The sequence below is a fragment of the Chiloscyllium plagiosum genome, chromosome 6 (genome assembly GCF_004010195.1).
Source record: "Chiloscyllium plagiosum isolate BGI_BamShark_2017 chromosome 6, ASM401019v2, whole genome shotgun sequence".
Lineage (NCBI taxonomy): Eukaryota > Metazoa > Chordata > Chondrichthyes > Orectolobiformes > Hemiscylliidae > Chiloscyllium > Chiloscyllium plagiosum.
In genome coordinates this window covers 75,934,810-75,952,578 of record NC_057715.1, presented here as the reverse complement: position 1 = coordinate 75,952,578, position 17,769 = coordinate 75,934,810, and the positions used below count along the sequence as shown (strand labels likewise).

The 17,769-nt window shown below is 38.8% G+C and overlaps 1 protein-coding gene across 1 annotated transcript in view; it reads right to left on the bottom strand.

The window, feature by feature from the left end:
* Window positions 1-1,908, bottom strand: part of LOC122551059 — a 69,537-nt gene extending 67,629 nt beyond the window's left edge. The window contains exons 1-2 of the mRNA XM_043692701.1: window positions 1,862-1,908; window positions 896-1,148 (exon numbers count right to left, since the gene is read on the bottom strand). The gene's annotated coding sequence lies outside the window, so the exon portion shown is untranslated. The remainder of the gene's footprint in view (window positions 1-895; window positions 1,149-1,861) is intronic.
* Between the last annotated feature and the right edge of the window lie 15,861 nt (window positions 1,909-17,769).

The window sequence follows — 17,769 nt, the reverse complement described above, 5'->3', positions numbered from 1 at the left end:
CTATGCCTTCTCCAAAGATTCTCCATCCTTCTGGCAGAATCACAACCAGAGCTGTGCACAATATTCCAAATGTAGCATTACTAAACCTCGATACAACTGCAAAATGACATGCCAATTTTTATAATCTAAGCCTCAACCAACAAAGGCAAGCATGCCTGCTTGGCCACCTTATTAGCCATTTGCATTTCAAGGAACTGCAGACCTTCCTCTAATGTTGATGCTTTAAGGGCTCTGCCATTTGCTGCATAGTTCATTCCTCCATTATATCTTCTCATTTTGAAGTTCTGAAGAATTCATATCAGACTTGAAACATCAAATTGTTTCTTTCTTCACAGATGCTGCCAAACCAGTTGAGTTTATCCAGCATTCTGTTTGTTTCATTTTCACTTTGACTGCTGCACCCCCAAAACAAGAACCGTTTCTATACTGCAGATGCTAACTTGCTCCGCTTACAACTTGTGTGCGTTTCATAACGTATCAATTTCACTGTTCATTAACCATATTAAATATATAAACCCTGAATTGCCATTCTACCAAGTCAACCGTACTATTTTTAAACAGACTGGACAACAATAACCGGCTGCGTAAATTACATAACTCAAAAACATTCACGTTTAACTCGTACTTAGGGCCAACTAATGGTGAATCATGAAGACCTTCATCAAGAAACAAGACTTGCTTGCTAGCTTGGGGAGAGGTGTGAAATGCCGAGACTCAGCTCGAGACAAACGGATGATACTTGAGGAAATTTATAAACAGGCTTCAACCCAACCCAGGACTCTCGGAAATGTGTCTTTCTTATTCAGGCATATTCCACAATAACACTAGTAAGCCAGTTCCTTTACTAGTCATGACGACGAAATAGATCAAATAAACGACCGATATTTGTACTCACCGGGGAGTTAAAACAGTTTTCAGAAATGTGGACACACCCTCACACTGTCACCTCCCTCCGCCATTTTAGAGCGGCCTCGTGATAAAGCCCGCCTGGCCAGGCCGGAAAGACGGCGCGCCTCCTTCGAGCATGCGCACACTGAGGTATTCGCCCGTGGTGACCATGAAGTCTCACTGGGACATTGTTAGTGTGTCAATGGTGGAAGAGTCCAATACCAAAAAGAGCCGCTGGTGTTAACGATTTCTGTGTGGAACTGAGCGTAAATAAAGTTTCAATTTACCCAGGAAATAATAATACATCCTTGTATGTGTCATTTGATAATAATTGATTCGTATAAATATTTACATACAATCATATTTTCTCTAACGGCCATTGTACACAATAGTGAGGTTGGAATGACTCCATCATAAAAAAATAAAATTAAATATACTTGAAACACTGGAAATGCTGAATGGCATCAACGTGAAATAACAATTTTGTTTTGGCTTGGCAGACTTAATATAAATTGGGAAATTTAAGCGCATGGAGAGCCTGAAGGTAATGAAGGAGGATTTGTTTATTCTACGAGCATCAGTTCTTTACAAACATGAAGGGAACTTAAAGTTCATTATGGTCACTACAACATAGTAAAATTTAATTTTCATTAAACTTTTCAGTCAGTTTACAATATAAGGATGGGACTCTAAGTGACATTGTTAGTGTATATTTCATCGGGAGATACAGATTAAAATTAATGCTGATGTGATTCGGAAGCAAAATAACCACCAGGTGGCACTGTTGTGGCGATTATTTTCTATTCATAATGGACATGTTATGAAATGCTGATAGGACAACTTTGGATGGCATGAAACTCTGGTTGTGTCAAAGTTGGAAGCATCAGAACATTAAATCCAACAGAATGATGCCTCGAACAAGTCAAAATTCTACGCAAGTTACTCCAAATTAGTCAAAATTGCATAAGCTTACTGTCAGGGTAAAATGACTAACTTAATCACTCAACACCCAGGTACTCTTCATTGTCAAAGGGCTTTGTTGTTTTACACAGGTGAGAAGAAAACCTCTGGTTGTCTAGAAGCATCTTCACTGGCAAAGGGAAACATACATTTTTAATTTATTTGATTTTAGCCCATCTTTGGCTGTTATAATCCAATCATATTATTAATTAATTACATAGACATCCAAACAGATTAATAATGTGATACATGATCAGTTGATTGACAGTTCTAGATCTTCTCATGATGTTTATCAGACTATCTTATCCTTGGGTCTAATTCAATCACAATTCAGCCTGCAGTTCCTGCACCAGTTATTCAGTCCTGCTCCACCAATACCAAGGGAGGTCCTATCTGCCTTGGACTGAACATTCATAGGAATGCAGTTAAATGTTATTGTCTGTTATTGCCCTTATGCCTGTGTAGTGATTGGAATGAGGTTGCAATGAGGATCTTGTTGAGTATGAATTCTCTGATTGGCCCAGGTTAACAACCCCAATCAGAGAGTCCTGGTGACAGATAGAAACAGGAGTAGCAGGGTTTCTAGTCAGTTAAGGGATTGGTTCTGATCTAGCTGGTTAGAGGTCATGTCCCAATAAAGTGTGACTAGGTGAGGGGATACTGATCTTTGTGTAATTATTTTAGCCCGTATACTTAAAATTCATTTTTTATACATTACTTGTGGCTACCAGAGGGGGGATCCTAACTGATGTGGGTTAGACTCTTCCCTACTATCTTATAATCGATACCAAACTTTGGACCAGTCTTCTATCAGCATTTCTCAAGGATATTCCTCATCAAATGTCTCTATATCAGTAACAATTGCATTTGTTGCAACTCATTTTCTATTCATTTCACAAGACCCTTTGTGCATTATCTTAATCTTGTTACCTTGAATAAGCTCATTCTATGAATGCATCTAATTACTCTATCTTATAGTTTGTCTTGGAACAGCAGACTGTGCAAGCTGCTGTTTCAGTCAAAAATCTTCCTCAGCTATCTTATATCAGACTTTCAGACATTTTATGTTAACATAGCCATGGGTAGCCCTAAAACTCACCATAAGACTGTGTTGACCAAATTTAGGGGTTAAGAGCACAGAATTATGGAGCATGAAAATTCCAGCAGAGACAACCATGGAAGTTTACCCAGAGATGGACAACACCATGTGCATCACAATAGTACAATTGGATGAGGCAGTCATTGATTTGGAGGGATATGGGCCGGGTGCTGGCAGGTGGGACTAGATTGGGTTGGGATGTCTGGTCGGCATGGATGGGTTGGACCGAAGGATCTGTTTCCATGCTGTGCATCTCTATGACTCTATGACAGTACTGTATCCTCAACTGAGAATGCCATTAGTGCTGAGGAGACCAATGCATACCCACCTGCCTGCCCACCATATTTCCCCACCCTGAACAGAACAGTAGAGATAATATGAGTTTATGTAAAATGAAATACACAGGGAAGTATAATCTTTTAGGGGTGAATCGCAAGTCTTTATATAATAAATCCCACACAAAAACCGTTAACAGCAAAGGCACATTTTTAGGTACTCCAACCGCTGAAACATTAACAAGGCCCCAGTGAAAGATCATCCTGGCCATATGTTAAAATAGACAAATCATAGAACTGCTGCAATGTGGAAGCAGGCCATTCAGCCTATTAGGTCTACACAGACCCTCTAGCGAGCATCCCATCCAGACCCACCCCGCCCCTGCATTTCCCATGACTAATTCGCATAACCTGCACATCCCTGGAAATGTGCACAGATGTGGGAAGAAAATGCAAACTCCACATAGACAGTTGCTTGAGGTTAAGAATTGAACCTTGGTCCCTAGTACTATGAGGCAGCAGTGCTAACCACTAGGCTGACATGCCATTATTTCAGTCTGTGCTGAGAAAAGCTAATGAGATGCTCTGGGATTTCACATTGCAGCATAAGAACATGCTTGACCACTTTGTCAACATGACAAACTGTATAACACTCATTCAAAGTCCAAGCAGAAAAAAATTACTGTTTATTCCAGAGTTAACTCCCAACATCTTTCAATGCCTTTTACATGGTCAGTTGATCGTAAGGTGTGAACAATTTGAATGATAGATTTTTTTCACACATGTACTGTTTTATTTTGTTTACATGTAACATTCTTTTAAATACGCAATGCTTCTGTAGACAACAAAAAACAGAAATTACTGCAAAAGCTCAGCAGGTCTGGTAGCTTCTGTGGAGAGAAATCAGGGTTAATGTTTCGGGTCGAGTGACCCTTCCTCAGAACTACATCTGCAGATAAATTTGGTTACACAGAAGCCTTCTCAGCTTTCTTTAAACTTAGCTTAACACAAATTTGTGGGTGAATCTCCTAGTATTTGACTTATCAGGATTTTACTATACCTAATGTATCCTTGTTTAGTCTTAATTATGAGCACAGTACAGTTTTATATGTAATAATTAGATTTGATTAGTCATATTTCTGATACATATGAATGCTTAAAAGTTACTAAGCCAAGCTATTGAGAAAAGCAGAGTGTAACATTTGTAATAAAAGCAGAAAAAGCTGTTTCTCCAGCACTTACTTCTAATTGCAAGTTACAAGCATTCACAGTAAAGGCATTTTGATTTTATTTGGATGTAAAGTTTGCCTTTGAGAAATATGAATTACACACTTGGTGACACAGTTCAATTAGCTGAAAGAGTAGTCACAGAAAGTTTTCAGAAATTACGATTTTCAGAAGGAACTTGGAATTACAGACATATGTAACCTGGGAAAGTTCTAACATTACTGGTGTTGGTGAAACTATTAAGGTGAATAATGAACAAAATCACACAATGGCCACTCAGTGCAACAACTAAACTCGTGATGTAAATAGATTTCTGCTTATCTAGTACTCTCACACCTCTTGCTGCATTGTTCATCTTGATATAACTTTTTAAAGGATGAATTCCAATTTCCAAGCAGCCCCAGCATGGTACTCCAATTTTTCTGCAGGATTTATGCGATTGGTCTTTCAGTAAACATGCAAAGTTAAAAATCACACAATACTAGGATATAGTCCAACAGGTTTATTTGAAAGTACAATCTTTCGGAGTGCTGCTCCTTCGTCAGGAAGCTAGGGGAGCAAGATCATAGGATATAGAATTTATAGTAAAAGATCAAAGTTTCATACAACTGATGTGAAGTGTTGAACAAATCTAGATTGCTGTTAAGTCTTTAATCACTACCTACCTGACGAAGGAGCAGTGCTTCGAAAACTTGAACTTTCAAATAAACCTGTTGGACTATAACCTGGTGTTGTGTGATTTTTAACTTTGTCCACCCCAGTCCAACCCACCAGCACCTCCACACCAAACAAACATACAGGCAGTTCAATCAAATCTAGAGAAAACACAATGTTACTGAGGTGGAGAGATTTCTGGAGAATATGCAGTCACAAACAGTCGTTGTTCTTGTGCCTGAAAGGCAGATAACATTCTGTACTTTCTTGACACCAAGACCAAAAAAAATCTGTTCCAAAATAATTGAAGCCTCTGCAAATTGACGAAATTCTGTATTCAATGAATACTTAGTGGATTCATTCCTCTGGACTCCAGATGATTGCAATTTTTGGCAGATGGCAAAAACTCAGACATCAAATTATTTCACCTTGCAATGAATTATATCAATGGTGCATATAACATTTGTGAACAAAACATTTAAAGGAAGGATTGTTAGCTAATTGAATGAACTGTAAAAATGATTTGGTAAGCTCTGCTATGTACATAAAAGTTATTTTGTATTGTTTAAACTAAGAACAAGGAGAATGTTTTTGAAGTTTTTTAAATCATTTATTAGATTATTTCAAACCTATGCTCACTTTATCTTAATATTTTCTAAAAGGCACTTTTATCTATCACTGAAAATTATTTATACTAAAATTATGAGCAAACTCTTTTTCTTAAGGATCTGTTTTGATGTGTTATCTTTTTAAAAATAATTATTCTCAGGAGGTAGGCCTCACTGGCTAGGCCAGCATTAATTGCCCATCCTAATTGCCATAGAGGAGGTCGTAGCCTTCTTGAATTGCTACAGTCCTTGAGGTGACCTCTGATCTGCTCTTGGAGCATAGAATTTAGATGGCTAATCCAATTCAGTCTCGGTCAATGGTAAACCGTAGGATGTGTGATAGGTGGAATCCAGTGATGATAATGCCATTGTACATCAAGGGACAATGGCTAAATTCCCTCTTGTTAGAGATGGTCATTGCCCGGCACTTGTGTGGTGAAAAGGTTACTTGCCACTTATCATGTCAGGTCTGGATGTTGCCCAGATCTTGCTGCATTTCAACATGGACTGTTTCAGTATTTGAGGCGTTCATGCATGCTATTAAAAATTGCATAATCATCAGTGAACATCCCTACTTCTAACCTCATGATGGAAGAAAGGTAATTGATGAAGCTCCTTGATGCTTGTTTCCATACCTGGTCAGTTGATGTCATTGGCCTTACCCTTTGGCCTTACCCTTCTTGAGTTCAGTGCTTTTCTCCATGTTTGGACCAACAAGTAGTGAGATCAGGAGACACATGGCCCTTCGGCAACCTAAACTGAGCAACTGTGACCAGGTAAGTGTTTTGTGAGTACCACTTGATAACACTGTCAATGATCTATTCCATCACTTTGCTGATGATTGAGAGTAGATCATATTCAATTTGCCCTGTTTTTGATGTCAGAACATAACTGGGCAATTTTCCACATTACAATGAAAGCAAAGAACTGTGGCTTCTAGTAAAAGGTAAAACAGAAAGTGCTGGTGAAACATAGCAGATCTGGTAACATGTATGCAAAGGGAAACAACGTTCCAAAGAAGAGTCATATCAGACTCAAACCATTAATTTTACTTCATTCTTCACAGTTAGTACCAGCCCTGTAGAAATTCTCCAGCACTTTATGTTTTTATTTCAATTTTCCACATTGCCAAGTAGATGCTAGTTTTGTAGCTATACTGGAACAGTTTCATGGGGATGTGGTTAGTTCTGGCACACAAGTTTTCAGTAATATTGCCAGAATATTGTCAGGGCTCATAGGCTTTTCAGTGTCCAGTGTCTTTAATTGTATATAGATATCACACAGAGTGAAATCAAATTGATGAAGAGTAGCATTTATGATGATGGGGACTTCAGGAGGAGGCAGAGGTGGATCATTCCCTCAGCATTTCTGGATGAAGATGGATGCAAGTAATTGCAACCTAAAAGCTTTTTGCTCTGATGAGCTGGGCTCCCTCCCTGAGGATGGGGATATTTGTGAAACTTCCTTCTCATGCTACACAGATGTAGAAATCAGGAGCAGGAATTGTTCATTTGGCACTTTGGTTCTGCTCCGCCATTCATTATGATAATGGCTGATCATCCAAGTTAATAGCTTGTTCCCACTTTCCCCCCTTTCCTATGATCAGTTAGCCCTAAGTGTATATTCAACTCCTGCTTGAAATCAAACAATGTTTTGGTCTTGACTACTATCTTTGGTAACACAGTCCACTAATTGTATGAAGAAATTTCATCTTGTTTCAGTCCTGAATGGTTTACCTTAGAATGTGAACCCTGGCTCTGGACTTCCCATCATTGGGAACATCCTTCTTGCATCTACCTTGTTTAGTTCAGAGAGAATTTTGTAGGTTTCTATGTGATCCTTCCTTTCATTCTTCTGAACTCCAGTGAATATAATCCTGACTGATTCAACCTCTCCTCAAACGTTATTCCTGCTGTCCCAGGAATCAGTCCACTAAACCTTCACTGCACTTCCTTTATAGCAAGATCATCCTTCCTCAGGTAAGGAGACCAAAACTGTAGGCCATGTTCCAGTTGTAGTCTCACCAAGGCCTGTATAATTACTGTAAGGTTCATGCTCCTCTTCCATTGGTCCCTTTCTTAAATAGAACTGAGGTGAAATGACTCGGACTAGTTAGGGTTCAATAGCAAATAACACTTATTGAGGACCTATTCAGGTGTCTGTTTCATTGGTCACCACCATTACAATTGGATGTAGCAGGACTGCGGAGTTTTGATTTAATATGTTGGTTGTGGGATGGCCTAGCATTGTCAATTGCAAGCTGTATCATTTAACACAGTGGTTGAGCCATTCAACACAGTATCAACATTGAGCTGTTGGAGTAATGCCTTCTTGAGTTGTGATCTTCAGTTTTTCTCCCAGGCAATGAAGGCTACTTATTTTGGTCTAGGAAGTTACATATTTCTGAATTATTTTGATCAAACCAGTCCCAGTGATAATGATACTTGTAACCAATCAACTATGCACAGGAATCTAGTACAGCTGACTTTATTGACGCCACACTTGAGAACTGATTTTGATACGTGAAGATTTCCCAGATTGGTCATGAGCTTCTTTTGGAATTCCTTATTTGAACTACTATAGGGCTGAGAAATTGAATTTATTCCTTTTAATCTGTTGGGTTTTGTAATGACTTCATGCAAGGCAATCAAACAAGTTGGGCAGTTATGTCACTAATCTAGTAATCCACAGTCTAGGGGGGGTGAAGCCTTCTGAAGGAGGGTCACTGGATCTGAAACACTAACCCTGCTTTCTCTCCACAGATACTGCCAGATCTGCTGAGCTTTTCCAGCAAATTTTGTTTTAGTTGTAATTTTCTAGGGATATGAGTTCAAACTATTGCAGTAGCAATAGTAGATAGTAAGTAGTGGAATTTAAAGATAGTCCCAGTAATAGTGAACATGAAACTAGCATCAATTGTTGTTAAAAAAAAAATCTGGTTCATTAATGTCCTCAGGGAAGGAAATCTGCTATCTTTACCTGGTATGGCAGACCCACAATAATGCAGTTGGCTCTTAAGTACCTTCTGAAATGACTTGGCAAACCATTCATTTCAAGAGCAATTAGGGATCGGCAGCAAATTCTGGACTTGGCAGTTTTGACTACATCCCATGAGAAAGAAGATTTTCCAACAGGTATCAGTCTCCCACATGGATTGAGTGAAACAGACATTACTTAGAACCTGCACCCTGACATTGCTCAATTTGTCAATTTTTTAATCTACAATGCTTTTTTGTGTTTTTTTATTTGTTCTTCTGGCAGAAGAGGTGCTTTGACATGATGATTCCTTACTGGATATACTTTATCAACAGAAGGAGGTCATTTGTACTGGCTTTTCCCACCTTGTTTTTCTGCTGCATCCATGAGAGCCAAACCTTGCATTGAAGTCCACAAGAGAATAACATTTTCCTCCTCTGTCATAGCAGCCAGGACTTCATCAAGGTGAAAATTAAACTTTTCCCTCAGATCTTCATTGAAGTTTTGAGGTATAAGTGCTGATGGCAGTGGCCTGTTGATTATGGCTAAGCTGCTGATATCTTTAATTAATACTATTGTGGATTTCTGGCCAGGCATTTAAGATCATGATCTGAATGGCAAAACCAACTCCTTGGACTTGACAGCCACTATCAGCCTTTCTTTTCCAGTAGGAGGTGTATCCCCTTTTTTGTTCCTTCAGCTACTACTCTCAGAAGCTAGGTGTCACTGAGGGAACTGATGTTAATTTGGACTCTTGATGGTTCACACGAATCAATTTTTCTTTCTTTTCTTCTGGAGGTTATTTACGCGTGGTCTAATATTCCAAGTTACAAGTCATAAACTTAAATTGGGAGGTAGAAGCCTCTGAATGACTTTGTTTAATGTAGGGACTAGGGGTCCTGTTAGTAGTCAGATTCTGTTAACATGTCCTAATCGTGATTACCACTTTGCCGCTGCAGACTTCTTCTGTCTTTGTAGTAGCTGAAATGCACAGACTTCCACCACTTTGTCCTTGAGGCCCCTTTGGACACAAGTTTCTGACACCCAACTCCACTTCTTCTGAAGAGGGGTCACGGGACTCGAACCATTAACTGTTTTCACTCCACTGAAGCTGCCAGACCTGCTTGGTTTCTCCATCAATTTCTAAGTTTGTTTCAGATTTCCAGTTTCTGCAATTTTTTGCTTTACTCCTCAACTGTAGTATTTTTAAACATGGTACTCAGTTCCAATAGGCTATAACTGACATTAGATTAAACTGAATGCACAGCCAATTCAACCAAATTGATCAAATTTCTTAACTGATTGGTTTCTACCTTGGTTGTAGAATCCTCTTACTGTGAGGACCTGGCCCTATTTAATGGAAGCTCATTGACATACTCTAAGTAAGGTTGTTAATCAAAGGTCACACCCAACTTGTTCTGCTTGATATCTAATCCTATGTATTTGAAGGTTCCTGCAACATAAATACCTATCTTTCTTCCGCGGTTACGTTAGAGCCCGGGTGTCCTTGGAGAAGGAGCACGCGGTGTCGACCAACACCCTGGAGTTGTTCAGGGAGAGGTGGGCGCCGCAGGGAGTGGAGTGCATCATTTCTCCCTCCAACTCTATTTTGATTTAGTCCCTACCCTCCCCTTCACTGTTTTGATCACACAGCACTGCCCTTTGATGTGAAGGGCAATGTTTGTCACTGGCCACCCGGGTGTTTTCCTATCTTCCTGGTGGTGGAAATTGAATAAAGATTTGTGCACTTTGTGTCTTTCACTGTGTCTCACACCTACACACACACACACACACACCATGGGTGCTGGGGATAAAATAAGCACTACCGCACTTAGGTGGTAGTGTGGGGGTTAAAAAGGAAAAAAAAAATTTTAAAAAAAAGAAAAAGAAAAAAAGAAAAAATAAATAAATACCTATCTTAAACTCCTTTTATATTTTATCTGTCATGTATTGTTCAAATTGTACAGAAGATTCTCACATAAAATCGTCATATGTGTAGTGTATTTTCCAATACCAATACAACTTTGTTTTGTTCTACTTTTAATTAAACAGAGTCTGTTTTCAACAGAATGGATCTAACTGAAAAATACCACACTCTTTATGAATCATTCAACCCACAAGCACATTTTAATTTTCACAAAGTCTCTTCTACATTCTTTAGGTTGTTTCAAAAAGAAGGTTGCTTTGCAATATTTCCCATTGCAAAAATGCAGCTTTTATATCAATAAATTTCATTTCCACGAATGTATTGCAAAATGAAAATCTTCAGGGTTACTTTACCAGCTGCAAGAAATCCTCTCTAATATTTTGGTCACCAAAGTCTTTCTCCAAAACGTCAAGCCACTAGTTTGGATTTAGAGGTACCATCAGGAAGCATTTGCTCTGCCTATTGTTAGCGCGGATGAAATGATATCAGTCCGAGCCCAGAGTGCGGTTCAACAATCGGTAACGTTTATTACTGCAGTAACGCCGGTGGAGATCAACCGAGGTCCGAATCTCGGCTGCTCTGCTGTTCCCGCGCGCAGCTTCATATTATATACTTTTAGTTGTCAGGATGTGTGGGATTTGAGGATGAATGGGATGATAGTTCCCCATCATCACTGGAGTAGGTGCGAATAGGCTGTTTCCTGCCGTCCCAGGAGAGTTGCAGGGCACGCACAATAGGGTGCTAATTGGTTTATGTAAAACGGGTCCGGGTATTATCTGCTTGTCTCTCCCTCTGTGAGGGCAGGGGCTAGCACCCCCCTTTGTTCCCTTGGGGTGTTGGTGCGTATTGGTCTGTCCGTACCTGTCTGGTGGATGCCTGTCCTTTGTGTCAGAATGGCTCCGTATCGATGGGTATGTGTGTGTTTCAGTCAGTCTCTTGATGTGATTAGGAGATGGGTTTCCATATTTAATTAATTCCGGAGTTTTGGCTCATGAGTCATGGGTAATGTTGGTCTAGTGTGGATTCTATCTGTCCTCTGTCTCCTATCTCCCAGTCACGTGGGCAGACCGGCAGCTGCTGAGTTTTTGTGGGTTTAAAGCTGCGACTGCTGTTTAAAACACAAAAATGAATTCTTATCGTTTCCTGATGTAGGCATAGTCCCGTGGCAAATGCGGGGCGGCTCTGATACCCGCTTGCACTATGGATTTGTGAGGTAAGGCTGGCTGCCTTGTATTTGGCATCTTGGTGTGAATGATAAAATTTTATTAATTTCCAACACTTTTTGTTTGGCATCCATTATCAACTTACCTTCTAATTCGTTAGAAACCACTACGACATATTTTTTGTAAGGATTTCTATTTTCCTCATATTCCCAGCCTGTTTCATTGTCCTTGTTTTGTTAAATTACAACCTTTACATGCCCTCCAATCTCAAGTTGAACTAGTACAAGATTTCCTCTCAGAGTGAAACCTGGCTTAATAAATCATAAATTTCATTAATCCAATTTTATTATTGTGATGGTCAGTCATTGAACTTATTCACAAGGTGTTGCCAATGTACTTGTAAAAAAAAGTTTAAAACTCAAAATAAAAAATGTTAAATACTTGAGATAGATTTTAACAGAAAAAGCAAAAGGAAAGATTCAACCTTTTTTCCCAGAAATATCCCTCACAGACACTCCAATGCAATGAAGATCTGTTTGTTCTTCAATTTAAAATCTCTTACTCAGCTGATGATATCACAGACATTTTGTTGAATTTCTTTACATTCACAAGTTGGGATTTTTTACATTACTGTCTCTCCATAAAACTCACAAATGCAGGCTAACTCATTGACTTTTCTTCACTGAATGCTAAGAAAAATGAGGCTTTGTCCAGCAATTTTGACAGCTTTTAAGTTGCAATGCAGCACACCAACTGTGTTGGATCGTCTTCTGAATTGAATCTGCCTCAGGCCTCTTTTTTTTTCTGGGTCATTAAAAACTCAACTTAGTAAGCAATTCAGAAATGTTCTCATAGAACTGAAAACCAAAACCCATTTACCCATACTTCAGATGCCAACTTCCCAAATTTATTATATTATATTATAATCTTCATCATGCTATCACTGTGCCTATACTCGGTCAGCCTTTCATCTGACATAAACTGAACCTTATAATTATTCAACTCACGTTCAGATGAAGTGTACTGAGTCTCTTCACATTCTAAAACCTGTTTGGATTCTGTAAATGTGTAATCAGTGCCAATTAAATTCAAGGAAGTTTGATTGTAATGTTGTAAAATTATTGTTTTTCTGTCATTGCCTGTAAACAGCACCTTCCATTCTTTTTACCTACTCTTTTTTAACATACCATGTCCCTGAACTAAAGCTTCTTTCTGATGGCCTCACACAATATCATAAGGTTAACCAAATATTATCTGAAATCTCAACCTTAAATAAATGTCCTTTTGCCTATATGGAGAATATTCAGGTGTTCAGACAAAGATGGAAGTAATTGTGGTCACTTTCAAAGCCAGGGAATGGTTACTCACTGTCCAAGGAATTTTCGGATATTCCAAAAACCAATTGATATATGTTGTTGTCTTCAACTGTTTGAGAGATTTCTTTGCATGAACTACCCATGCCAGGGCAGATATTAGTTTCCAATTTGGTTCATCAGCATCTCATCTATTGTTGCTTGATTTCCTTCATTAACTCTGGATTTTCTGCAACTTTGTTGATTATAGATATACTGTATATGAAAATATGAAGATTATATCAAATTCAGTATTGGCAAATTCCACCAATTGACACATATGAATTTAACTGGTACCCCGAGTCCTGCCCTATTCATTTCTACATTATCTTGTCCATAATCATTTCTTTTTCTTAACTACACATTATTATTGACTGACTAAGTCTAGTTGCCATGCCTATAAAGCAAGATGAAAATGTTTTTTCTTGATTTCATACATTCCTGTCTGCAAATATAACCTCATTAATGTTTCTTGCTAATGGGAGACATAATAGTGTCCTTCTATATTTTTTACATGTATCACATTTATCACTGATTTTTTTAATGCATTTTATGCAATGCTGCATCTTTCATCTTATAACCAGTAACAAAATGGATCGGCAAACTGCCAATAAAGTTTTGAAACAATTAGCCATGTTTTCCTTTAATGTTACTTTAATGTTTTGAATAGAGAAGTTAGGTTTAATTAAAGAGGTAAATAATGTCCAGTTTGTATAAACTATAAGTTCACGGACTTTCCAAAACCTTTGCCTTGTCTTGTTTCTTATCCAATTTTATTTTGAGTATTTAACATAGTTATCCTTCTCATCAGCAAGAATATTTCACTTGAAACCACATCTGTGCTGATACTGTGTCTAGTTTACTCCATCTAAATTACATGGAATTTCCACTCTATTTATTGACATTGGTGTATTATAATCCCCAAATCTGAAACATGTAGAAGCCACAAATTCCTTAACCTTACTTTGGTCTTTATTTTTTGCAAATCTAGATAACATTTTAAACAATCCAATCCATACACTCAATTGTATGCTCTGTATAACACAATGCAAATGAATGCATTTGCAATTAGAACATTAGTTGCTTGGCTAAAGTTTCTGCTCACCTGTACAACTCCGTCTGCTTAATCAGCATTGTCCTCCTTTCCTTCTAAAACATCTGTGCGCCTCTTCATTTCAAAGCCTTGTTGTTCCACTTAAGAAAACTCATGGCCTAATGATACTTAAAGGAGCATCTAAAATATTTTTTTTTTTAGATTAGATTACTTTACAGTGTGGAAACAGGCCCTTCGGCCCAACAAGTCCACACCGACCCGCCGAAGCGTAACCCACCCCTACCCCTACCCCTACCCCTTACCTAACACTACGGACAATTTAGCATGGCCAATTCACCTGACCTGCACATCTTTGGACTGTGGGAGGAAACCGGAGCACCCGGAGGAAACCCACGCAGACACGGGGAGAACGTGCAAACTCCACACAGTCAGTCGCCTGAGGCGGGAATTGAACCCGGGTCTCTGGCGCTGCGAGGCAGCAGTGCTAACCACTGTGCCACCGTGCCATTGATCATTCAGGGGATCATTCTTCTGTGATAGTTCCCCAGTTCCTGTTGTCTGTCATAACTTCCAAAGGTATCTACGTCATCACTCCTTTTGGTTATGATCCTTCTTTCATAATGACATTGTGTCACTATATGCTGCTATCATTGAGCCCACCATTTCTTGGGTTACTGTTGAATGTCTCACTTGTGCAGAGAGAGCTGCTGGAATGAATGTTTTCCAAGGTTTCTTTTTAATGTTTCTGACATCTGTTCCAAAAGTACTTTCTTTCTGATAATCTAACTTCAATTAATACTAGAAGTCTTTCTACATTTGGTAACTTGGCACAACATTGGTTGGGCTACAGATAGACTATTGTGTGCTGTTCTGAAAAGTCTATTATAGAAGGGATGTAATTGCACTGGAAAGGGTGTCGTGGAGATTTACCAGCATGTTGCCTGTGCTGGGGAATTTTAGATATGAAGAGAGATTGGAAAAGCTGGTGTTGTTTCACTTGGAACAGGGGGTTTAATTATTGAGATGTATAAAATTATGAGGGGCATAGACAGTGTAGATAGGAAGAAACTTCTCCCCTTGCTGAAGGGGCCAATGACCAGGGGCATAGATTTAAGGTAAGGGGCAAAAGATTTAGAGGAGATGTGAGGAAAACTTTTTCACCTAGAAGGCGGTGGAAAGCTGGAACTCTGCCTGTAAGGGCAGTAGAGGCAGAAACCCTCTTAATATTAAGATGTGCATTTGTGATGCCAAGGCATAAAAGGTTATGGGTGAAGTGCTAGACAATGGGGTAAGAATAGATAGGTGCTTTTTGTTAACCAGTGCATACCCAATGGGTCGAAGGGACTTTTTCTGTGCTGTAGATCTCCATGACTCTATGATTATCCAACAATTAAAGACAAGCACTGAATTTGCAATCTTCAAGTAGAATTTTCACAATCTTACATATAGTCTGTTAAATTCCATTCTTCTATGGAATAACAGGGTAAAAATAATGACTGCAGATGCTGGAAACCAGATTCTGGATTAGTGGTGCTGGAAGTTCAGGCAGCACCTGAGGAGTAGTAAAATCTATGGAATATTATCTGTCTTTCTAAATTATCAAAATCTAACCATGCCTCATACACATTTAATAGATCATCTTCCTTCTACAATTTGTCCATGAATGTTAACGGATTATCTAGACCCTCCTCATTATCTAAATGGCAAGCTTTCAGCTTTAAAAATACTTTGCACCTTTTACAGATTTAGGTTGGAAACAACAGTGCCCAGACTAGGTAACATCTTGAAAAAGCTTCCACAAGTTTATCAAACACGATGAACTAACACTAATTATGCCCAATCAGATTATTTTATTCAAGTGTCTATTTATCAAGTCTTCCATGATATATTCTAATATTCTCCCTTCGACTGATGCAAATCCACACAAAATAGGATGAGGAGCTGTTCAGTACCTCAAGCTTGTTCTACCATTCATAGGATCATGACTGATACGACACTCCTTAAGTCCAATATCCTGCCCTTTCCCCATAACCCTTGATTCCCCTACTGATCAAAAATCTATCTACCTCACCTTAAGTACACACAAGGACAGCCCCACAGTTCTCTATGGCAAAGACTTCTAAAGACACACAATCTACTGAAAGAAATCTTAGTATCAAATCTCCCACTTTAGGTAACTATACTCGGCTACCAATATTAATAGATTCGAAGTCTGTTGGGAATATTGAAACAAGACACATATCTATTCTTTTCTGGAGAGATTTTATTGATTTAAATAAAAGCAAAATATTCTGAATGCTGGAAATCTAAAATAAAACAGTAAATGCTAAAGAAACTCTGTATGTCTAGCAGAGTCTGAGAGAGAAACAGAGTTAACATTTCGAATCCATTTATGACTTTTTTTCAGACATCCTCAGTCTTACCTCTGTCATCCCACAGCCAGTATTCCAGCTGCCTCGATGTATGTTTCATTTTTAATCAGCCTATTCAGAGACATAGTCTACACAAGTCTAGAAGGTGGGTCTTGAACCTGGGCCTCCAAGTCCAGAGGTTGGGACACTACAAATACACCACAAGAGCCCATCCATAGATAAACTTGCCCAGCCAATTAATAGCTACCACTGTTTATTTTCAGCTTAAACAAATGCATTACCATACTTAAGGGTACTTGTAGCATGGATGTTGCATTCCTATCTCTGGACCAGAAGGTCCAGGTTCAAGTCTCACCTGCCCCAGAGGTGTTTTATAACATACCTGAACTTGTTGATTAGAAATACCTACATTAAGAAACTTAAGGGCACTTTTGTCACAGTGGTAGAGTAAATACTTCTGAGCCAGAAGGCCTGAGCTCAAGACTCTCTTGTTTTCGAGGTTGTATTGTAACATCCCTGAACAAGTTGATGAAAAGTACCTACATGATAACTGCATATTAACACCGACATGACTTTTATGTGACACAACTATGTAGCCCATGACCCAACTACCACACGCCCTACCACCAAACTGACTAATCATTGACCCAACTTCTAAATTGGCCCTTTAAAAATGCTGATCTTTCATTTTCAGCAGGCAAAACAGAATAATAAAAATCAAATTTGTCTTTAGCTTTTTGTATTCTATCTGATTTATATCTAAGCTTAGGGTTAGTTTCTGTTTAGAGGGACAATTACAATTTAAATTAGTGACTTTATGAGAACTGGTGAAATGGGCTTAAGGTGAATGATATTGAAGCTAGCGGTCAGACTCAGAACTTTAGTTGGTAGGATTGATCTATAGCTGGTGCTACTGGGTTACCCCCATGGCAGCCAGACCCACCTACCAACCCAATTTGATGACACACTTGCCCACTCACCCACTCAATAATGTACACCCATTGACTAAAAGATTTTAAATTTTTAAACAATTATTTTAATACTGTAGCTAATGTCCTAATTGTTAGGGACCATGTCCTCATTTCCGCCATTCTTTTATCTCACCTATTGAATTTGATCTTGTGCAGGTAAAATTGGAATTCCGGACTGATAATCATCTGAGCTCAGAAAATGTTGCACCTTGTAATGTCATTGACCAGAAGATCTGAGCAATT